The sequence below is a fragment of the Crinia signifera genome, chromosome 5, assembly GCF_055691185.1.
Source record: "Crinia signifera chromosome 5, ASM5569118v1, whole genome shotgun sequence".
In the NCBI taxonomy this organism is placed as follows: Eukaryota; Metazoa; Chordata; class Amphibia; order Anura; family Myobatrachidae; genus Crinia; species Crinia signifera.
The window spans coordinates 323772046-323796970 of NC_139221.1; the positions used below are offsets into that span (position 1 = coordinate 323772046).

Below are 24925 nucleotides of genomic sequence, written 5' to 3' on the forward strand. Positions count from 1 at the left end.
CACCATCACCCTCTCCCCCGGGCACACTGAGCACCATCACCCTCTCCCCCGGGCACACTGAGCACCATCACCCTCTCCCCCGGGCACACTGAGCACCATCACCCTGTCCCCCGGGTACACTGAGCACCATCACCCCCTCCCGGGGCAGGAGATACAGCTCCGGGTCCCCCCCAGTCCGGCTCCTGGCAACAAGCGTCTCTGAGTCATCTCATGCACCGGCTGTAGGCACGCCCTTCGAGCTCAGAGGCAGCCAATCAGTGTCCATCCCGGTCCCCGGCCCGCCCCCTGCCGACTGCTGCATATTAATGAACTGCGTCAACGGAAGCCGGAGTGTCGGTGAGGAGGCCGGGTCCTAGCTCCGCCCGCCCGGGATACACACCGCCCAGCCTCCGCCTATATATACCGGGGACACCGCGCCGCAGCGGCCTCATCACCGGGGATTCCAGCGGAGGAGCCCTCAGAACACCATTTCCTGTCATCACCGCCCCAAGGTACGAGCACCCCCGCCTGCTGCCCTTCACCCGTGACAGGTGCATCCCTGCCACAGCGCCCGGCCTTTCCCCGGTGCCGGGACCCGCAGAGCTTGCACTCTAGTCCCTGTGTCAGTGCAGTGACCTGCAGTGTTTACATTTTATTGCCTGTCAATGCTTTGACCTGCGGAGCTTACACTCTATTCCCTGTCAGTGCCGTGACCCGCAAAGCTTGCACTCTATTCCCTGTCAGTGCCGTGACCCGCAGAGCTTGCACTCTATTCCCTGTCAGTGCCGTGACCCGCAGAGCTTGCACTCTATTCCCTGTCAGTGCCGTGACCCGCAGAGCTTGCACTCTATTCCCTGTCAGTGCCGTGACCCGCAGAGCTTGCACTCTATTCCCTGTCAGTGCCGTGACCCGCAGAGCTTACACTCTATTCCCTGTGCCAATGCTGTTGGGTCACTGCATTGGCACAGGGACTAGAGCTTGGCAACTATTCCCTGTCACTGTCGGTGCCGCGACCCGCAGAGCTTGCGCTCTGTTCCCTGTGCCCATGCCGCGACTCGCAGAGCTTGCGCTCTGTTCCCTGTGCCCATGCCGCGACCCGCAAAGCTTGCACTCTATTCCCTGTCAGTGTCGTGACCCGCAGAGCTTGCACTCTATTCCCTGTCAGTGCCGTGACCCGCAGAGCTTGCACTCTATTCCCTGTCAGTGCCGTGACCCGCAGAGCTTACACTCTATTCCCTGTGCCAATGCTGTTGGGTCACTGCATTGGCACAGGGACTAGAGCTTGGCAACTATTCCCTGTCACTGTCGGTGCCGCGACCCGCAGAGCTTGCGCTCTGTTCCCTGTGCCCATGCCGCGACCCGCAGAGCTTGCGCTCTGTTCCCTGTGCCCATGCCGCGACCCGCAGAGCTTGCGCTCTGTTCCCTGTGCCCATGCTGCGACCCGCAGAGCTTGCGCCCTGTGCCAATGCCGCGACCCGCAGAGCTTGCGCTCTGTTCCCTGTGTCTGTGCAGTGACTTTAAGAGATTACTTTTTATTCCTTACTGTCACTGCATTTTCCTTTTGATATTACACTTATCCCCTGTCGGAGCAGGAACCCTGCAGAGCCTCTTCTGTTCCCTGCCCCTGATGGTGATCCGCAGAGCTTGCACTCTATTTTGTCAGTGCAACTACAAGCAAAGCTTGGTCAGTAAATTTACCCTCAGAACTCTTTCTGACTCCTTTTCATGTATTTACCCACAGAGCTTGCAGTCTAATCCCCATTTTTCTCTCTCCTGTGCACCTGACACAATGGCAGTTCACAAGTAGATTGTGATTTGTAATAAGCTGACCTGGACGCAGTGTAGTACGCGTTGGGTACACAATATACCGGCTTGCAGTGTTTATGGACTGAACTGCTATTCTGTCCTTCCATCCCTAACACACGCATCTCTGGTGTGCAGCTATCCTGATGTCTTAGCGTGTAGGCCTCTCAAACCAGTATTTCTCCCATGGACCAATGTGCAGAGCCTACAATCATATGTTACAGGTTGGGTCACCGATAAGTGAAATGCCAAAGCTTTTTGGATCATGACTGATGCTGGGTACACACCAGAATGATTTGGCCTCAATTCCCCCAATTGTTATACAATCTCTACCGATTGTATGTAAATTGGGCATGTTTTAGATCCGATGCGTGTCCCCGCTGGTCGTTTTGCAGATCCTACCTGCTGCAGTCAGGATTTGAAAACCATCCCTTCAACTGGGTACAGAACATGATCGTACCCTGCAATATATATGCAATAGTGACCCATAGTTTCATGCACAACTTGTACAGTATAAAATGATCTTCAGGCTGTGTATGATGCCGAAATACATTTTATGTTTAGACCTGGGCCTCGTCCCCCGAAAAAATGTCCATATGGGTCGCAAATATTCCAATATCCAAAATGCATTTGGGATATGGGAGTCTCGGCCTGTATTACACACATTATGGATCACCCTCTGTGATTGGCTCTCAGATCAGCGTTGATTTCTCTTTCATTGTGGGTGCCTTTAAAGCCGCTGTTGATTAAAAATACACCTACGGTCAGGTACCGGGGTCCCGCACAATGGAGGAGATCTCGCTGTAAGTCCGGAGGACCTCTCCGTGTTATGGTTTTACCTGAGATCGCATTAAAGGTACGCTGCGGATCCCTGTGTTACTGTATGGTCTGGGGACTGTTTGGTGTTTACTGGTATAATGAACACCGGGTGACATGTAATAGGGTGAGAGAATCACAAAGTGAGAGATTTGATAAGAAATCTCCCCCCCCCCCCTTTTTTTTTTTTTTAAAGCGGCAATCATTTACACTGCAAAAGCAGTTTGATTTTGCAGTGTAAATGATTGCCGCTTTAAGAAAACTGGAGATTTCTTACCAAATCTCTCACTTTCTGATTCTCTCATCCTATTAAATATCCCCCACAGTTCTTTGCCATAGACACAACCCTTCACCCTACAGCTATGCTCAATGTTTAACCTATAGAAAAAAAACTGCCTTACCTGGTCTGCTGCACATGTGGTGTTGTGCTGCCTTTGAGGAGGTGGGGGGGGGGGGGGGGGGTGGTATTTGGATACAATAGACTGATTACTATATTATGTATGAGGTCACTATGCAGGACACTATTGAATAGAAGTGCATTCAATAAGGTTTAATTCCATATAGCCGGCAATGTTGCTCTATGGTCCTTGTTTAGCTTCCCGTGTCTTGTTCACTACCAAAGTACAATATTAATGTGGAGTTCTGGTTGGTCCTAGCGGTTAAGGTCACCCATTATTAACCTTTACGTTGCACCAGCCTATGCAGTCATGTCCATAAGAACCCAAATGCAGCATGTCACTGATGTGGATCTCCACCAGCGACATGGTCCCTCTTCTAAAATCATCTTAAAATCTGACAACATTGCAGACTTAATGAACCACCTGCATGGGTTGCAGAGCAGAGACTAGCCACTTGCCCCATAAATAGAATGCAAGCTCTGAGGGTCCCTGCACTGACATTTGAATAGTTTCTGCTGGGAAATGTATCGGCGTAGGTCCAGGACTTGGTAGACGGGAGTTAATTTGCCTCTTGACTCCTTGCAGTCTAATTTTAGTGCATGTGGTGCGGAGGTTTTGCTTATCGCTCAGACGATACTCTGCGTTCCCAGTGTCGGGCGGTCATAAGAGACTGAGGACCTTAATACACACAATGTGTCTGACACCCCGCTGTGACGGACGTAGACTCCTCTTCTCCCAGCAAATGTTCCCGTTTCCCTACAGCCGGGATACGACGCTGACAAATCCTGCTCACTGATTTCCGTAAGCCTGGAACCAGATGTACAGCCTGCCCGGGAATATTATTACCTGCTGTGATGGATCTGGTCCCAATCTGACTATTATCTGGCCTCTCTTGCACGGTTGTTATCGTGTATGGTTATTGCAGATGTGTAGGATGTGCTATATAGTGCGTTTGCTGTTGAGCCACTGCGCCCTGCTTCCATGCAGAACTACATATTCGCTGACATGGTCCCTCCACCCCGATCCCTGTTTGCTGGTATAAGTGTTAGCAATGCGTGTCACGGGACAAGGACAGATCCTCTGTGCTGCAGTGACTGGTGTCATTTGTGGGTGATAGTGTTTGTGCGTCGTTTGCTGTGCTACGGATTGTGTGTCTGACCCCAGGGTTTGTGTTTTGTTCCTGATTCAGGTTCACTTGCAGTAACAAAGTCGCTCTCTAATGGACAAAAACATATGCACTGCAGGTGGGGCAGATGTAACCTGTACTGAGAGTAAGATTTGTGTGCGGTTTTTATTTCAAAGGAGATCTATTTTGCAGTGTAAAAATAAAGCAGCCAGTATTTACTCTGCACAGAAACAAAAAAACTCTCCCAAATCTAACACTCTGCACAGGTTGCATCTGCCCCCCCCTTCCCCTGCAGTGCAGCATGGCTTTGTCCATTAGAGAGAGTTTGTTTTTTCAAGTGAACCAGAATCAGGGCCCATTGTGTGTTGTGCATTTAAAAGGAAGTCCGTAGGCTTGTTTACAGGTCTATAGTGTGTCTGTGACTTGGCACCTCCTGTTTGCAGTGTGTCTATAACCCTGCAATAATCTCAGTGAATGCAGCCTGGGCAGTAAAGTGTGGCCACAGAGAACCTGTTACTGTCCATATACGCAATGTGGCGTTGTTAGTTTGTTATTGACTTGATGATTTATGAAGACATTTTTGTTGCATTGTTTGCTGCACATGATGATATTGTTATATGGCGCCACAAGGGATCCACAGCGCCCAATTACAGCGTACATAAACAAATAAGAAAAACAGTGACTTGCAGTTGAATACAATAGTGGACAAGTACAAGAAACATACAGGGTATACATGAGATAATGTATACAGGTCACTGATCTCTAAAGTGAGGTCTGATAGCTTACAGCAGGGGGTATATCCGTCCTTCCTATATACACCGCATAGTGGCCCTTATTCAGATCTGATCGCAGTACAAAATTGTTCTCAAAATGGACAAAACCATGTGCACTGCAGGTGGGGCAGATGTAACATGTAAAGTTGGATTTGTGAGTTATTTTGTTTCTGTGCAGGGTAAATACTGGCTGCATTATTCTTACACTGCAATTTAGATTTCAGTTTCAAAACTCCCCACCCAAATGTAACTCTCTGCACATTACATCTGCCCCACCTGCAGTGTACATGGTTTGGTCCATTTTGAGAACAAATGTGTACTGCGATAAGATCTGAATAAGGATGTGCCCCTAATGGGCATCAGGACTCCGCTACCATGCTCACTTCTGTGCAGATAAGCCACTCCCGCTGCGCAGCGGCAGTTTATAGTCTGTATTATTTATTTGCTTTTTAATCCACGACAGTGTCTGCAGTGACTGCGCTCGGTGACCTTGGAAGTCAAACTCGTTATAAAATGCTGTTGTCTGTAATCGCAGTTCCTTCTGGAGGCCGGGGCAGATTTATTACAGCAGACCTTTTATTTCCTGCATAGAACTGGTCGGTGATAAAGCCTTGTTCTGCAGTGCGCTGAGCGGTAATAGTATTGTTCCGCTGTCGTACTGCTGTGACGTCTAATGTGCCAGCTTATTTGCGCTCTTTGGAGGTGACGCAGCGCACTACTGCGCTCTTCGCTTAGATCATGTAAACAAGGCAAGTCTGTGTTTGCCATACGCCTAGATTAAGGGCTGAATAATAAATGAGGGGTTATACAGCACATTGTTGCTCACCCTATTGGTCAGACCTGTAGGATATTATGTTGGGGTGGTGGGGGTCCCTAACTGTATAGGAACATGTTACTAGCAGGAGTAGTCTACATCGATGTACCGCGGTCTTAGGAGCGCATCTCAACATTGGAAGTCTTCTCTGCAGCAGCCTCCTTAGGCAGAGGCTGCAGCTCCCAGCACCGCTACTGTCATGGCATATACAAAGATGCACCATTGTTGCGGCATTTTTAGATGCAGTCACTGACAGCAACACATCTGGCTATGCCACCACCCCCAGAAATACCCACCATATTGCCATCTCTCTGCATGCATGTGTCTTACAACGACCGCTGGGTACAGACCTGGCTGACAGGTTAGTTAATCCGCTGATTTATATAGTGTTCATTCTAGCACCCGCCATCTTTGAAAACCCATGCAGTTCATCTTCCCTGCCTGGGGTGTCGCTGTCTGCTGTGGTGTTTCTAGAACAGGTCTGGTTTGCATATCAGTGCTGATATACAGACCACACTGTGCTAGAAGCACTGAAACACCCCAGGCAGGGAAGAGTAACTGCATGGGTTTTCAAAGGTAGCAGGTGCTAGAATGAACACTATTATATAACAATTGGTACGCAGTACACACCAATCGGCCACCTGCTGTCACAACTGGGTGGCCATTTAAATGTTTGAACAATGACAGGAGCTGATTGGCTGGTAATTTATCTCTCTCTCCAATATATCACTTTTCAAGACTTGGGGCCCGATTCAGGCGACCATTCAAGCACACATTACATAGCCATACGTGAATGATTGACACACTGCGAGCGTTTGGGGGCGGTAACCCAGCTTCTGGGAGTGCAGGCAACCCCCCCATCCATTGGGAAGGAGGGCCGCTGATGTAATCGCCAGGACTTACTCGGCACCGAGAAGAGAGGAGAAAAACCATCCTGGTGATTCCAAATGGTTTCACCTCGTGTGCACGGAGTAGCAAATGTTGGTTCAGTTCCGACTGGCACACTCCAGTGTGTACAGCTGAGGGGTGCGCGCTCCTGAGCTCTGTTATGTTGCTTAGTCATCTCTTGCCTGACCGCCGCACTTCCCAGAATTCAGTGCTGTCACACTTTATATTAAACGTCATAAACTCTCTCCTTCCTTAACATTAAAGCAGGGTTGTGTGTTGCTGGCAGGCGAGCGAAGTAGCGTTCCTCTGCCAAGAAAACCAGCTGAGCAGGGCTGAGAAAGGGCAGAATCCCCGCACGGCGTGCTTGTCATGTGATCTAGAAGATATTGTTATCCTAGCATCCAAAAATACAGACTGCTCTACCTGCTGCTCTCGTCACCCGGTAACACTACACCTGCAGAAGTAGGTCAGGAGACGTAGAGCTGGCTTCACTCCTGTATTGGCAGTCTTGTGTCCCAGGACTGCTCCAGGGCCGCTACTTAGATCACATCCTTGCCAGGAATATTAAGCAAAAAGGAAAAAGACCAGAAAACAAACGGGTTTAGTTTCTTATTGACCCTGCAGCTATGTACAATGTATGGGCTACGGGTGTTTTTGCGTCTGAGATTATGGGTGTGTTTAATTACGGTCGGTTAAGAAGGCTGGGATCTACAGCGCGGCAGTAGTGTACGCCACAGCTGTGACTCAAGCAACATCAGGCTTGGACTCCTATATCCTGCCCTTCAAAGCCACACAACCTTATTTTAATTTGTTTTTACGATATTTAGTAAATCTACCTTTGTCGGGAATGTGCCCCAATACTTATACAATTTGGGCAATTTTTACCCGATTCCGACGCATTGGGCTGAGAAATACAGAGCGGGTAGCCATTGGTCTCCCAGATAGCGGTATAGTGCAGCCTTTGCGATCGATTTGCGAGGAGGTTAGGCATATACAATTTGCTACTTTTCACCCGATTTCTCGGGTGGTAAGTGCCCAAATCTTGCCTATGGGCACCTTAAGGATTTGTCGCATGGTAGGGAGGCTTGTGGTACCTCACGTGTATGGGCATCTTTTTATTAATCATGGTTTATTCGGGATACGGTCATTGAGTCGACACCATTAAGGTCAACAGGGTCATTGGATCGACATGTATTTTTTTACTGTCGACAATTTTTTTTTATTACTGTTTATTGAGCCAAAATGTGCCGACAGGCGGTATTTCATGCCCTACCATTCACTAGGGCGTGGTGGGAGAATAAAATAGTGTGCTGAGCGTAGGGGACGCGGTGCTACGTTTCGGTCTCCATGTCAACACCACATGTGCCGGCAAGCGGTATCCATCCACTAGGGCGTGGTGGGAGAATAAATTAGTGTGCGAGGGGACGCGGTGCTACGTTTTAGTGTTTATGTTGAGTGTTAAAAAAAAAAAACATGTTGACTTTTTCAATGTTGACCTTACCCATGTCTACCTAATGATCCCTACCCGTTTATTCTATTGTATTTCTCAAAAACCTATGGAACATTATGGGGTTCTCCTACTTCTGTCACATGAGTATAATGTAAACACTGGAAGATGTGGGGCGGTAACATGGCAGGTAAATGGCGCCTTGTGCGGTCCATGGGGACATCTGCCTGAAACCAATTACATGAAAACGCTTGCATATAAATGTTTAACCAGTGGTGTCTGACTTTCCCGGAATTGTGTGTGTATAGATTATAGCCCCCCCCCCAACGCCTGCGGCCTTGATGATACCGGCACTATGTTTCTTTAAGTACATGATTACAGCTAAATGCGGGTACACTCCCCACTAATGTGGCCAATTCAGCCTCATTTTCAATGTGGGGTCTTCATGTGTGATGGGAGGACAGGCGGCGACTGTAGGGGAACGCCCAGCGTTAAATAGGGGCGTCCCCATAAAACACCGTGCATTCCCCTGGGGACACAGACGTGTCGCTGTGTGGGGCTGATGTCACATGACTTCAGCGCCCGCCACAAATTCTGACTGCAGCAGACATCTGAGAAGTATTGACTGAAGGCTGCAGAAAGCATTCCATTGGTCGCTGAGCATCCAGTGGTTTATCTCCCGGTCGGCTGCATGCGAGGGGACGTGTAAGCATACACAAGTGGCTTGAGGGGGTGGGGCTTACCTGTTCGCTAGGCTGCAAGTATGCACAGGTTTGAATCGGGCCCTATGGCAGTTACGCCCTGGCGTTTTGGCAGCCGTCCTGTTACCACCCCCACACGGAACCTTCCTGTCACTCTGTACCTCACAGCGCAGAGGTACTGCGGCATGTGTGCAGCGCGACCACGCCCCATGCGTAATTTGGCGCTAAGCGCTCGGTTGCGTGACCATCGGCATAGCGTAGAAACATAAATTACACCCTGTGTCAACTTGCGGCTTCTGCTTTATTATAAAAGAATACTGCAAACACCAGTCGTCCCCCAGTGACTGCTGCGCGGTGAGGAAGCGGTTAACACTTATACTGATATATAATGGTTTTTCCCTCCAAAGCTGAGGTAATCGTTTTCTGGCACGGCTGCCCCGTCACATGACCATTCCTCACGAGCGCAGTTCTCTATTTCCAAAGCCAGGTAGGCAGATGAGGAACATGGAGGAAGGGGGTAAATAGAACCAAACTGCTGAGCAACCCCAAATGTGCTGACTCGGGGCTTCTGCAAGTCACGTAGCCCCTGAGCTGCACTAGAAAACAGGAACTTGGCTTCTGCCACAGACAGAAATGTAATGGGTCGTATATGAAGGCGGGAGAAATGTCCCGGGCCCTCAGACACTCTGCCATTTTCTGCGCTCAGGCCTGAGGCGGGTAGACACCAGACACTTGTTATGTGTCCTGCTAGGACCGCACAGCTGTTCCTGCACCGTGTCATGCTTGTATAGGGAGGTGATATGCTGGGTGGATGCTATAGGCAGGAGCTGTGCCAGGAAGATGAGCAGTATACATGCTGCAGCTTGCTGTGCACACACCAGCGCCTTGTAACAAAGCTGATAAGGCCGAAGCCTTCTGCTATCTACATAGTGCAGGCCTGAGACGCTGCAGCTGCCGGCGTGACCTGTAGAGTGGTGCGTTTTCCATGCATGATCTGCTGGGCGTTGTAGTGCAACTGAGGTGAGACGTCTTGGATTGAGGTTGCATCAATTGCTTTGCCCAAATTGCCTATATATCCTTGTCCGCATCTAATGTGGGTGTCCTGGCTGGAAAGTGCGGCTGAGCAGTGACCATTTGTGCAGTAAGCGTTTGGTTGTGTTTCATGGCTGTGTACCATGTTGCAGGGAATGCAGTCCCTAGGTCGATGTACTTTGGGTCGACAAATTAAATAAGTTGACACAAGCATTTGTTTGACAATTAAAAGGTGTGTTTTTTTTTATTTTTTTTAAAACAGGCGGCATTTCATACCCCACAATCCAGTAGGGCATGGAGGGAAAATATATTGGTGTGCCGAGCGCAGCGAGTCATGCAAGGGGACATGGTGCACCAATATACGGTGTCCATGTTGACTTCTGACCCTGTCGAACTTAGGTCGGTCTACCTTTAGTGATCAACCTCATTATAGATTGACTATAGATAAACAGTCATTGGGTCGACCGCTAATGTTCGACAGTGGGTGTGTTGACATCTTTAAATGGTTGACCTTGACAGAAGGCCGACATAAGCAAAAAACATAGACCTGGTCGACCGTTTTTTGTGTGGGTATTTTTTTGATCGCTACCAGTAGCAGGCACTTAGACCCAGGTAAGTGCCCGCTCCTCGTACAGCCACCATTAGCGGGCACACCCAGTTGCAGTTACCTGGGTGTAAGTGCCCGCTCATTGTATTCTGTCCATGCGTGTGGCCACCCACCTCAGGATCTGCCTCTGTATCCGCCGTCCTCACCTGCACGTCTACGTCATAGCTTCCATCTGGGACACATCGCTCCTGGCTTTCTGGCTTAATTTCCCCATTGTATTAAATGTGGATTGAATTAAATAATTGATGCTGAGGGTTCAGTGTCTCCTGGTGGCAGGAAAGATGACAGACTCTGAACGCAGCGCGACCTGTTCCTTTCTGTTCAGTGCAGATCTCGGAATATTTTATTTATTAGCTTAATGTGAGGATTGAGTATTAACCCTTTGGGTGCCAAGTGAATTTGTAAGAATTGGTGTGAAAATGGCCAAGCAAAAGGGTTAAGCGTTATATGTAAATGGGCCTAAAGACCAGCTAGATCGGTTAGATTACTAATAAATGACATCCGTGCCCATCAGTTGGCTTATCTCCGACTGTGGGGTGAGACTGTGCCCGTCACTTGGCTTCTGTCTGTGGGGTGAGGCTCTCTGTGCCCGTCACTTGGCTTCTTAGATCAGTCTGTGCCCGTCACTTGGCTTCTGTCTCCGGCTGTGGGGTGAGGCTCTCTGTGCCCGTCACTTGGCTTCTTATATCAGTCTGTGCCCGTCACTTGGCTTCTGTCTCTGGCTGTGGGGTGAGGCTCTCTGTGCCCGTCACTTGGCTTCTGTCTGTGGGGTGAGGCTCTCTGTGCCCATCACTTGGCTTCTTAGATCAGTCTGTGCCCGTCACTTGGCTTCTGTCTCCGGCTGTGGGGTGAGGCTCTCTGTGCCCGTCACTTGGCTTCTTATATCAGTCTGTGCCCGTCACTTGGCTTCTGTCTCTGGCTGTGGGGTGAGGCTCTCTGTGCCCGTCACTTGGCTTCTGTCTTTGGCTGTGGGGTGAGGCTCTCTGTACTCGTCACTTGGCTTCTGTCTCTGGCTGTGGGGTGAGGCTCTCTGTGCCAGTCACTTGGCTTCTGTCTCTGGCTGTGGGGTGAGTCTCTCTGTGCCCGTCACTTGGCTTCTGTCTCTGGCTGTGGGGTGAGTCTGTGCCCGTCACTTGGCTTCTGTCTCTGGCTGTGGGATAAGGCTCTCTGTGCCCGTCACTTGGCTTCTGGCTGTGGGGTGAGTCTGTGCCCGTCACTTGGCTTCTGTCTCTGGCTGTGGGGTGAGTCTGTGCCCGTCACTTGGCTTCTGTCTCTGGCTGTGGGGTGAGTCTGTGCCCGTCACTTGGCTTCTGTCTCTGGCTGTGGGGTGAGTCTGTGCCCGTCACTTGGCTTCTGTCTCTGGCTGTAAGGTGAGGCTCTCGGTGCCCGTCACTTGGCTTCTGTCTCTGGCTGTGGGGTGAGGCTCTCTGTGCCCGTCACTTGGCTTCTGGCTGTGGGGTGAGGCTCTCTGTGCCTGTCACTTGGCTTCTGGCTGTGGGGTGAGTCTGTGCCCATCACTTGGCTTCTGTCTCTGGCTGTGGGGTGAGGCCCACTGCCCGTCACTTGGCTTCTGTCTCCGGCTGTGGGGTGAGGCTCTCTGTACCCGTCACTTGGCTTCTGTCTCTGGCTGCGGGGTAAGGCCCGCTGTACCCGTCACTTGGCTTTGGTCTCCAGGTGCGGGGTGAGACTGATCAGTGGTTTCTTGGGCGCATGGTGAAAAGGTCTGTGTTCGGTGGACCGTGTGCCAAGGCATACAAGGAAGAAGCCTATTTTGCCACACATGGGTTATACAGTCACGTAGACACGACCGTTTAACCGCTTGGACACTCCTATAAATAAATGATCACATATTGAGAATCCGGAAGCCTAATGTAACGCCAGTCATTGCTTTGATTATGATTGGGGAAACTAGTGAACTTTAAGGGTTTTGGTATTTTTTTTACAACCTTTTATCTTAATTTTCTACTGTTGGGAATTTCCTTTTAAATGTTTGACATGTGACGCGAGGTTAGCATGACCACGGTCAGCGAGAGGAAGTGAAACCTACCATGTCGACAAAGGACAGAACATCTGGCTTGTAGCTTAGTATATGGTGACATTATCCAATTCTAGGGCCTTGCACCATCCTGTCCCTGGGATGCTGGTTCTTTGCCAGACAATTAGAAAGCACCATATTTAATCTACATTGCGTCGGCAGGTGACCTGATTCCGGGCTGCACGTCATTGTCCAATGAAAATCCGAGAGGCGTCGCACAGATCTTATTGGACTTTTAGGCCCAGAATGAATAAAGCACAAAGTCCTAAACTAGTTTCTAGCCTGTACATAATGCATTGTACATGTAGTATGGCCGCCTCTTGCCGTGTACAGTGATCAAGGTTACTTAGAGCTGCAATGTTGTCGGATTGTATTACGCACTGAGTTCTTCTGCCTGCCATCACCGGGCGGGGAATGGAATCCATATTTGTGTAGTCTGGATTTGTAGTCTCCTAGGTAACTGAAGTTGGACAGACACGTGCGGTTATGGTCGGTGTCATCCCTGCATGTTCTTTAGTTGTATCTTCGCTGGGGGTATATTTATTTAAGCATTCGGCCCTGTATGAGCAGTGTTGCAGGAATGCTTTGGCCACACAATAGTGCATTGTATGTTGTCTGCTGTGTACTTAATGGTTTACTTAGTGCTGTTGTGTCGGCACGTTCTGCTGTGTCCACACGTGTGAGGAATACAGGTGACAGAGCTGGCACTGATTGTGTGGTATTGAACCAGCGATGTGTATGGGTCAGATGTTGTGTCTTGTGCGCTGCACCCCCCGCCCCCTCCTGCTTCACTGAATGCTGCCCCCTCTGCGCTCTGCCATCCCACCTGCGTCGCTGCAAGGCCTCATTCTATTTTCTGTCTCCGTCATCTATCATTAATACGCAGTGAACTTTGTTTCCTGGAAGGGGCCTGTATCGCGGCGCTAATGGAAACGGTGCCTAAATAATTTAGGCAGTAGCAATATTATCACAGCTCTCATCTTGTGCCTGACAATACTTTGTATCACTTCTATCACGCTAATATGAGTCATATGCTGTGACTGTGCAGTGAGGGTGTACAGTAAGCTGATGCAGTGTAGTAATGCTGTGCAGTGAGGGTGTACAGTAAGCAGATGCAGTGTAGTAATGCTGTGCAGTGTGGGTGTACAGTAAGCGGATGCAGTACATGTGTCTATAGTAACACTGCAGTGAGTGTTTAGAGTAAGTTGATGCAGTTCATGTGTCTGTATAGTAACGCTGTGCAGTGAGGGTGTATAGTAACTGCATGCAGTACATGTGTCTGTATAGTAAGGGGAAGCAGTGCCTGTGTCTGTATAGTAACGCTGTGCAGTGAGGGTGTATAGTAAGGGGATGCAGTACATGTGTCTGTATAGTAACGCTGTGCAGTGAGGGTGTATAGTAACTGCATGCAATACATGTGTCTGTATAGTAACGCTGTGCAGTGAGGTAGTATAGTAACTGGATGCAGTACATGTCTCTGTGTAGTAACGCTGTGCAGTGAGGTAGTATAGTTACTGGATGTTTGTATAGTAAGTGGATGCAGTGCGTGTGTCTGTATAGTAACGCTGTGCAGTGAGGGTGTATAGTAACTGGATGCAGTACATCTGTCTGTATAGTAAGGGGATGCAGTGCGTGTGTCTGTATAGTAACGCTGTGCAGTGAGGGTGTATAGTAACGATGCAGTACATGTGTCTGTATAGTAAGGGGATGCAGTGCGTGTGTCTGTATAGTAACGCTGTGCAGTGAGGGTGTATAGTAAGGGGATGCAGTACATGTGTCTGTATAGTAACGCTGTGCAGTGAGGGTGTATAGTAAGGGGATGCAGTGCCTGTGTCTGTATAGTAACACTGTGCAGTGAGGGTGTATAGTAACTGCATGCAGTACATGTGTCTGTATAGTAAGAGGATGCAGTGCCTGTGTCTGTATAGTAACACTGTGCAGTGAGGGTGTATAGTAACTGGATGCAGTACATGTGTCTGTGTAGTAACGCTGTGCAGTGAGGTAGTATAGTAACTGCATGCAGTACATGTGTCTGTATAGTAAGGGGATGCAGTGCGTGTGTCTGTATAGTAACGCTGTGCAGTGAGGGTGTATAGTAACTGGATGCAGTACATCTGTCTGTATAATAAGGGGATGCAGTGCGTGTGTCTGTATAGTAACGCTGTGCAGTGAGGGTGTATAGTAACTGGATGCAGTGCCTGTGTCTGTATAGTGAGTGGATGCAGTGCGTGTGTCTCTATAGTAACGCTGTGCAGTGAGGGTGTATAGTAAGTGGATGCAGTGCCTGTGTCTGTATAGTAACGCTGTGCCGTGAGGTAGTATAGTAACTGGATGCAATACATGTGTCTGTATAGTAACGCTGTGCAGTGAGGCTGTATAGTAACTGGATGCAGTGCCTGTGTCTGTATAGTAACGCTGTGCAGTGAGGGTGTATAGTAACTGGATGCAGTGCGTGTGTCTGTATAGTAACGCTGTGCAGTGAGGGTGTATAGTAATTGGATGCAGTACATCTGTCTGTATAGTAACGCTGTGCAGTGAGGGTGTATAGTAAGGGGATGCAGTACATGTGTCTGTATAGTAACGCTGTGCAGTGAGGGTGTATAGTAACTGGATGCAGTACATCTGTCTGTATAGTAAGGGGATGCAGTGCATGTGTCTGTATAGTAACGCTGTGCAGTGAGGGTGTATAGTAACTGGATGCAGTACATGTGTCTGTATAGTAACTGGATGCAGTGCCTGTGTCTGTATAGTGAGTGGATGCAGTGCGTGTGTCTCTATAGTAACGCTGTGCAGTGAGGGTGTATAGTAAGTGGATGCAGTGCCTGTGTCTGTATAGTAACGCTGTGCCGTGAGGTAGTATAGTAACTGGATGCAATACATGTGTCTGTATAGTAACGCTGTGCAGTGAGGCTGTATAGTAACTGGATGCAGTGCCTGTGTCTGTATAGTAACGCTGTGCAGTGAGGGTGTATAGTAACTGGATGCAGTGCGTGTGTCTGTATAGTAACGCTGTGCAGTGAGGGTGTATAGTAATTGGATGCAGTACATCTGTCTGTATAGTAACGCTGTGCAGTGAGGGTGTATAGTAACTGCATGCAGTACATGTGTCTGTATAGTAACGCTGTGCAGTGAGGGTGTATAGTAACTGGATGCAGTACATGTGTCTGTATAGTAACGCTGTGCAGTGAGGTAGTGTAGTAACTGGATGCAGTACTGGATGTTTGTATAGTAAGTGGATGCAGTGTGTGTGTCTGTATAGTAACGCTGTGCAGTGAGGGTGTATAGTAATTGGATGCAGTACATCTGTCTGTATAGTAACGCTGTGCAGTGAGGGTGTATAGTAAGCGGATACTGTACCGATACATTTCCTGTACTGCAACGCCATGCAGTAAGTGTGTGCAGTAAGGCAGTACCGCACAGTAAGTGTGTCCAGAAGTCCTATAATTCTGCCCTCTTAGATGGCTGTTATCTTATTTTACATTACACAGATCTAGAACCCATAAGCTGGGTGCATTGTGGGATTGTGATGCATAGATACTGCGCTATATCCGGACGTGGAAGCGCGAGTGCATCTCTGCCCACGGGCATTTGGGGCATTGAACTGTAATGAAGCCCTACTTTTGCAGTGACTACTCCGTATGTATGTGTTTCCAGCAGGCGCTGTGCTGCAGTGCAGATGTGTACAGGGAACATGCCGGCTCTGCACATTATGAGTCATCTGTCTGTAGGCTGCAGCACACAACAATAAGACTGTCCAGAAACTGCTCTGCATGCATGATCTGTGCTGCAGCCTCCTCACCCAGCAAACCTGAGCGTTTAACCCCTTCACTTCCTGACCCCGAGTGATGGGGTCATTCCACCAGGTTCTGCGCGGTCAGAGTTATTCTCATACTATGATGCTGCATGGACCATGGGCTCCGATCTTATTGAATATTGTGATGGCTATCTCTGGTTCTCGCTGTGGTACATTGTAACGCCTAATATCCCGTGTGATGGATTATTGTAATTGTAGGTTTAAGAGTAAGCGTCCCATGTAACAACAAGGACTTGGAATGTAATAAGTGACATAACCAGTATGAGCATATGACATTATAATCAGACCATTAAAAGAGCGCGGAAAATATAAGATGTATATAGATCCTTTGTTGGGGGGGTGGGGGTGGGGGGGGCATTAACCTACCAGTATATGTTTGGATTGTGGGAGTAGACCGGAGTACCCAGAGGAAACCCATGCAAGCACGGGGAGAATATACAAACGCCACACGTTTGGGGCCACCTGATGCAAAATGGGCCTCATTCAGACCTGCTCCCTCCTGTGCGAAAGACCTATTGTAATAGATCTGAAATCGTCCTTCTATAAATATACCTCTTTAGGTGCAGCTGCTCTGGCCAATCAGAGCAGCTGTAGGATAGAATCCAATCCTCCAGTCCGGGAGACTCTGAACCGGTATCACCATGTAGACCTGATCCCATTGGTCAGGCTCCTAATGAAAGTGTGCGTTGGTCTCCAGGAAATGACTCTGTATAATGCAATGGTTAGGTTAGTCTATGGGGTAAATTCTCTAAGGCTTATTTAAATGAAAATATGACGTTGCCCATAGCAACCAATCAGAATCTGCCTATCCTTTTCTAAGATGCAATAGAGAATTGGCAGACCATCTGGTTGCTATGGGAAACCTCACCTTGGAAGCTTTAGTGTCTGTTATTGCTGCCTGCATTATTGTAGCAGCCAGGGCCCCGTCCGTCTCCCGTCTCAGGGTGATTGTACTTTGTACCCTTACAGAGCCAGGTGAGGGGACCAGCCGCCTACGTTCTCCTGCCCTGATAGCTGCAGTGCCATCTGCTACCCCCAGGGTATGGTATAGTTAATGTAAAGTGATGGATTAGACTGTAAGCTCTTCAACTCAGCGCTATTATCATTTGCATCTACCTTTTGTCTACTACTTATATATAGATTGTTAACTTCCCTGGGGCAGGGTCTGATGTGAGTGTTCAAATATTCTTTGTACAGCGCTGCGGAATATGTGTGCGCTATATAAGAAACTGCCAATAAATAAATAGTGCTCATTCTAGCACCCGCTATCTTTAAAAACCCATGCAGTTCCTCTTCCCTGCCTGGGGTGTCACTGTCTGCTGTAGTGCTTCTGGCACAGTGTGGTCTGTATATCAGCACTGATTTGCAAACCAGACCTGTGCTAGAAACACCACAGCAGACAGCGACACCCCAGGCAGGGAAGAGGAACTGCATGGGTTTTCAAAGATAGCGGGTGCTAGAATAAACACTAAATAACTACTACTTTATTCCTTTACAATCCTAAAAAGGATCCTATTAGTTATATAACTAATTATTACGTGCTAATGGTGCCGCAAATTTCTGAGCGCTGCGCTCCTCACTTTCTCCCCAGATCATGTTCTTCTCTCTGAGGATGACGCCGTTAATGGGTTAGTTTGAGTTCTGACAAGCCGTGTGTACCTGGAGCCACTGAATAATTCATGGTCTACCAGGCCCATGTACAGGCAGCGCTGCAGGAGCACACACATTGGGAATGCGGACCGCTACTTCTACAATACAAGTTCCATTTGTGAAATGGTCACATGTATAAACATTCGGGGATCTTGTCAGAGCTGCTGCTGTATAATAGTAAAGGGATTCTGGGAGGTGGGAATATTTTTCCTATGCACAGCAGACTGTCTGCCATCAAGCCGTACACTGTCGACGTTCCAACCCAGTCGACCTTTAGTGATCAACCTAATGTACAGTATGGTGACGGTATTCCTTCTGGATCATAAGGTTGACGGTGTCTAGGTCATGTCAGCTGCCATTTAACTACACATCCCAGCATGCCCTGCAGAGTTATTTTAGCATGCTCAAATGGCAAAACTGTAGCAGGGCATGCTGGGATGTGTAGTTCAACAGCCGGAGAGCCAAGGTACCCCATCCCTGGTCTAGATAGACACTGGAAAAAGGTTGACATGATGATTGTTTTTTTTTTTTTTTTTTTTGGTGTCGTGACAAGAGTACTTGGGCTTCCAATTAGCGTGCAGGGCCCGCTACACTGTCGGATCCCATTTTTGGCTGGCCTAGCGTTGACTTGTCATCAGATTATCCTGTTGTGTAATGGTCCCTAAAGCTGTGGATTCCATGGTAAAATGCGGCTTGGATTCCCGGGATTTTGTAGCATTACAGCAGCAGATACATGTGACCTCAGAGTGCCCTTTCTTATATTTAGCCGCCTGATACTGGGCGAATAATCATCTTCTTGTCTCCCGTACAGTGCGCCTGTTTCTGCATTGTTGGGGAGCGTTCAGCAGTCACACCCAGAACATTGACTGAGAGCAGATTAAATTACCTCCGAGTTTATTTCAAATGGAGCAGGATGACCTCACGGGACTCAGAACGATTTCCAATATAATGCAGAACGGTCTCCGAGGAATTGGAATCGCTATTCGATAAAACAATGCATCATTTCTGCTTAGTAGCAGGTGGGGGGGTGCACAGGACGTATCTGGTTACCGCGAAGGCAGGTGACCGTGACCTTTAATGCTAAAGCTGTTGCAGAACTAAAAGTCCCAGCAGGGCCTGTTGTAGTTCTTGTTTACATAGTGGAAGCTTAAACTGCACACTATCCGTGGGGCTGAATAAGTAACTCTTGTTTATTGCCAGATAAATAACTTATTAACCATTGTAAAAAAAAAAAAAAGCTGTCATAATGAAATAGGACTTGGTAATAGCGGACCTCTGTGGGTGTGCAAGGCACAACTGGCGTTGCCGGAGGTTACTATGGGTCGTTATGGAAGGCGGCCCTGTGTCGGTGTTTGGTATTGTCTTCCCCCGGACCCGTAAGACTTGCAGACTATGTCTAGGTCGACACAGGGAAAAGGGCGATATTCATTTTCCCTATTCATGGTTTGGACTTTTTCAGGCTTTACCATCCACATAGACTGATTGAGGGGTCCGTTGGCAGAGGTGTTGACACAAAAACCCTAATGTCGACATCTTATGGTTTTGAACTTTTTGACTGATGTGTTAATGTTGACATTTCTGTGTCAAGCCTTTGACGGTCTACTTAGACCAGTGATGGCTGACCTTGACATTCCAGCTGTTGAACTATACATCCCAGCATGCTCTGCTACAGTTTTACAATTTGGCCAGGCTAAAACTGATGCAGGTCATGCTGGGATGTGTAGTTCAACAGCTGGAGTGTCAAGGTTAGCCATCCCTAACCTAGACCATTTTCGGCAAGGTAGGAGGGCCCTGCTTGGAAGCTTACAATCTAATGGGAAATGGGCATCCAATACATGCTACCAATTACATATTGGACCAATCAGATTGCAGAGATGCGAAGTAGCCGAAGCAGGACTACCATTAGTGCAGCAGGTGCGGTGCACTGGGGCCCCTGAGGACTAAGTGGCCCACTGTCGCCCTCTGCCGTTGCTTCCTCCCTCTACTATGAAGGTCGACATACATTAGGTTGAAAGTGCTTAGGTGGACACCTGAAATGGTCGACACAAACAGGTCGACAATGGGAAGGTTGACAGTCAAAAGGTTGACATGATTTTTTTTCATGTGTTTCAGTGTTTGTCACCATGGGCACCGTATCAGTGTACCGCCTCCCCTCGCATGGCTCGCTGCGCACTAATAAAATTAAACTCCTGTCGACCTTCCAATCCTGTAGACATTAGAGCTTTCAACATAATGTATGTCTACCTTCATCCTGTCGACCTAGTGAACGTACCCCACCTCTCGCTGTCGCCCACTGCCGTGTTGCATATTGTGAACTTGGGTTGGGGGGGGGGGGGAGAGGGGACCCCAAATATATAATATTTTTGCACCTGGTCCCACAACCTCAACCATTGCTAAGTAAGCTGCGTGCTCCACCCACCCATCTATCGATCTTATTTTTGTAGAGTGCTGGTCGTTGTAGTTCTGCTATAGGAATCCCTTGTTGTACTTTATCCCCACCAAGATGGATTAAGTCATAAAACATTTTGCAGAATGTTTTTTATTTTTAATGTATTTCTGCAAAATGCAGCTCCCCCACCGCGCTGCCACCCTCGGCTTCCCAGCAGGGCTTTACTCCAAACTAATATTTATCTGAGGAAATATCCTAAAAATGCTGGAGCAGGGCTTTCCTGCAGCGCACTAGTCCTCTGTGAAAGCCTGCCATTGTCCCGCGGTAAGCGGAGGCATTACTGCTGCTAATAGCCCCTTTGTCCTCTCAGCATCGGCCCTTTTCATTCAAGAGATGTTTTTGTCAACAGATTAATTGTTTGGATTATTCTTGCAAAGGCCCTTTTCATTCATGTTGGTTTTGGATCCGGGTGTTGGTATTTGACTACTAAGAGGAGTAGAGGAGGGGGACATGAAAGAATATTCTAAATGAACGCACTCAGGCCACTTTGTGTATCTCCGGTATGGTCGCTGTCCTCTTGTAATGTTCCTACTAAGCTGTTTGACAAAGTCGACATGATATTTTTTTTGGACCTTTTTACTGTAGACCTTCCCACTGTCAACCCGATGCTTGTGTCGACCTTCGGACCCTGACTACCTTAGCTACGTCAACCTGTTTCCGTGGTTGATCCAATGACCCATATCCGCTGGCCTCTATGCCAGTATAGGGACTGGTGATCTTCTGGTTAGTCCTAAAGCCCAATTTCATGATGTGGGTAAATGGCACCGCTTATTGCAGAGACCCAGATCTTGGGGGTTTAGTCCTTTTCACTTCTGTTACTGTGCAAAAAAATAACATTGAACGACTTGGTCTAGATTGGAGTATTTATAACCTTGTTCTGACTGGTTTATATGTAGCAGACAGGAGGCGGAATGGGGACTGTCTGGCAAAATAATCAGCAGTGATATATTGATGGTAAAATTCCTTTTGCACTGTAAATGTACTGATAATAATACTATAATGTTCTCTCAATGTCTTGTAAATAACAGGGATAGGACGTGCGTTTCACCATCTTAGTCTGGAGCAAAGTTCCCAAATTCACGGCTGATATTTTACTTTTAGGTAAGATTATTTTACTTTTAGGTAAGATTAGAACGAGTAGCAGCACTCAGACTATTGGGTATATCAAGTGATAGTACCCAGCTTGGGTAGGACGCGCGTTTCGCCATGTAACTGTAGCAGCACTTAGACTGGATCAGGTACTTGATATAGTATGGGTGAGTGCTATTCCTCGGTCACCCCTCACCGCCTCTCCTGCAGTTCCACCAGAGTTATTGATCCATCTAGTCTGACCCGAAGCATGATTTGTTGTATGCACCTGTAACTGAGTAATGCTAACCTCCTCTTTTGATTTCTCAGGGCAGACCCAGGTTGAGTGTAAACTGGACCGACCCCATGTAATCTCAAAGGTGCAATGTGAACGGGGACTGCGGCCATGATCTGCGACACTGAAATAACCCGTAATATTATCAATGAGACCCGGTATTACTAAACGCCTGTGGATTCCATTTTTTTTTTTTTTTTTAGACCCACAAGCGTTACCTGGCAGCTGCCAAGTGTGGTTCTGTAGCAGCATGAAAATGCTGCCGATACCCCACGTTCTGTGCTGCGGAGACCGTCCGTCCATGCACTGTTCTGCGGATCTGCTCCTTGCGCGACATTGTGTGCGTCTCTCTTCTGCCCTACTGCATAGAACGTAATGACTCTGTCATATTGTCTGTGAGCTCTTAGCACAGAGTGTCCTTCTTCCTTGGGGAAAGCTGCAAGCACCTAGCAGCTGGCTGCCAGTTTCCTCTCTCGCAGAACGCCAACACGGTAACGTTTTAGGCATCGCCGAAAACAAAGGCCTGTAACCCCCCTCCATTCTCTTTAGTTCTGTGCTGAGGCCTAGGGCGAGATCTCTGTTTTTCAGGTTAACGTCAGGGATTGCCTGCATTTAGTGTATATACCCTCCAATTACAGGAGGATGTTTGCAGAGTAAACCTACTATTTGCGTACAGGTGTGAGGCTTGCACTGTGACGGGGATCAGACGCGCTCCTCTGCCCCATATGAGACATTCCAAGGGGCTTAAGACTGATTATATCCAATGTCCTTGTTTAGCGATGGGATATAATCTGTGTACAGATGTTTAGGTCACCTGTGTCCATAAAGAACGCAATGCGTCTAAATCCAGGCTGGGATCTATTCTGTTGTATTTTGTGGGTACTGCACCCCCTTTAGGCTGCTGCCGCACGAGAAAAAAAAAAAGTATCGCAATAAAAGCACAAGGGTGGGCGTGCCTGACGCTCTCGCACGGCCCATTCACGGCATCGGACGTGTGAACGTCCCTGAATGGCGCACAGACTGGGTAACACGGTGCGCTGTCGGAATGAATGATGGCGGCTCCCTTTTTAAGTCCAAAACATGAAGAAAAATTGGTGTAAACCACTGCCATGTCGACTTTTTGTTCAGCTTTTGTGACTGTCGACCTAGAGCATGTTTACATTTTTTGTAAAAGGTAGACCTTGGCTGTCAACGTAGACTACTTTAAGTGGGATACGGTCATTGGGTCTACAGTATGTTGGTGGACATGGGTTTAGGTCGACAGTGTCTAGGTTAACATGGGTTTCTTTGAGCCGACGTGCCGACAGGCGGTATTTCATGCCCTACTATCCATTAGGGCGTGATGGGAGAATAAAATAGTGTGCCCGAATCATAGAGAGCAGATGCGGTGCACTGGAAACTGTGTCCATGTCGACATTCGGGTGAGAAACCCCATGTCGACCTTTCCCCATGTCAACCTAACAGTGTCGACCTAATGCTTGCAGACCAACACGCTGTAGGCCAAACTATCCCAACCCCTTTGTGCGGTCATCTATGTACCCAGTGTAATAGGTTTGGCAGACGAGCAGGCCCACCTACCTCTGCAAGGTGCGTCCCTAATACTGACATGGAAATGTATCCAGGACTTACCGTTCATAGGGGAAATGTATTAAGCTGGGATGTTGCCCATGGCAACCAATGAGATTTTACAACTTTTCTTCTAGAAGATGCTAAATAAATAATAAATGTTACTGGTTGCTATGGGCAACATCCAACCCTCAATACAACACCCATCTTAGTAAATTTACCCATAGTGCCCATTCTAATGTGTATGCTACTATATACTAAATCAAATTACGTATGGGCAGGGTGGGGTGGGGTGCTGTAGTGGTACCCAACCTCGGTCCTCAAGTACTGGCAGGAGCACAGGTGTACTCATTTCTCGCTGACACCTCTCCTAGGTCACTCGACAGGTGCACTCATTACTCACTGACCATATTTCCAAAGGTTCCCTAACAGGGGCACAGTTGTACTCATTTCTTACCGACACCTTTTCCTGGGTCACTCAGCAGGTGCACAGGTGCGGTCATCACTCACTGACCACATATTGCTTATTTCACTTGTGGCTCTGCGAGGAGACCTGGAAAACATGCACTGTTGGTGGTAGTCTATGACCGAGGTTGGGAACCACTGCGTTAGTGAATGCAACTTTCATATCCACAAATAAAATCTTATATTCAGCTGCACTGGCTGTTCATACAACAGTAACGGTAATGTAACTTGCTCAGTTGGGCACCATCTGGTGGCCCCAGCACACACAGCACTTAGATCCCCCCCTTAGTGTTGAGGAGCAGATTTAGCCCTGTATTATAGAACATGATTCCCCCATATGTAGCATAAAGGTTATTCCCAGGGAGCCAGATGTATAGATGGGTCCATTCATCGGGCTGTGCTGCTTGAGGGGTTAATGCGGACAGATGGCATCTGCATGACGCATTGCCAGCACCGTATCGCCATGTAACCCACTAAGTGCAGGATCTGCAAAGGGCTCCAGCCCTCTGTTCATTGTGTGTGTTGTCCTCATTCATGGTGTTGTAGCGGTCTCTCCTGTCTGCAGCAGAGGTGGGGAGCGCAGACCCTCCCTCACAAGCTGCTGCTGCCGCTGCCAAGGCAATGGTGTGTGAGCTGCAAACAGACAGGGTTCCCCTGTACTGATCCCGGCCACATTGCATCCGCTGCACACTGTCAGACCTCCAACTATTCGCCGGGGCTCAGATGTCGCCTGCCCTGAAGTGTGAGCGAGGACTCCTGCCGGCACCAAGGTCATTGCAATAACTGCGGCCTGCAGCCACCTAGCCATCAGCCGAGCCCCTGCCGCACAGCTGCGTTGGGTAAGGCTTGCACGTGTCTGACAGACTGCCGACATCATGACATGTTTTATATGGGGCAGATGTTCTCTGGGTCTGTCCTCTCCTGTGAATAACCCCCCTTACCACCTATATGGTGTTTCCACGGCTACGAAGCGGTTAACTTCCCTGTGAAGTAAGTTCCTTGTGCTTTATAGATTTCCTCCCCCCCCATGGGTGAGTGATAGATTAACCGCAGCCTGTGCTACAGTACCTGCTTAATGAGTCCGTGTTGCGCGCACACACACACACACACACACACACACACACACACACACACACACACACACACACACACACACACACACACACACACACACACACACACACACACGTACGTACGTA

General features: G+C 48.4%; 1 protein-coding gene across 3 annotated transcripts in view; it reads left to right on the top strand.

The window, feature by feature from the left end:
- The first annotated feature begins 291 nt into the window (after positions 1-291).
- The window catches only part of SLC45A4 (solute carrier family 45 member 4), an 82162-nt gene continuing 57528 nt past the window's right edge, over positions 292-24925 (top strand). The window contains exon 1 of one of the 3 annotated variants that reach the window (XM_083144917.1): positions 292-491. The gene's annotated coding sequence lies outside the window, so the exon portion shown is untranslated. Of the gene's footprint in view, positions 492-3673; positions 3798-24325; positions 24566-24925 lie in introns of those variants that run through there. The other 2 variants (XM_083144919.1, XM_083144918.1) reach the window with 2 other exon arrangements.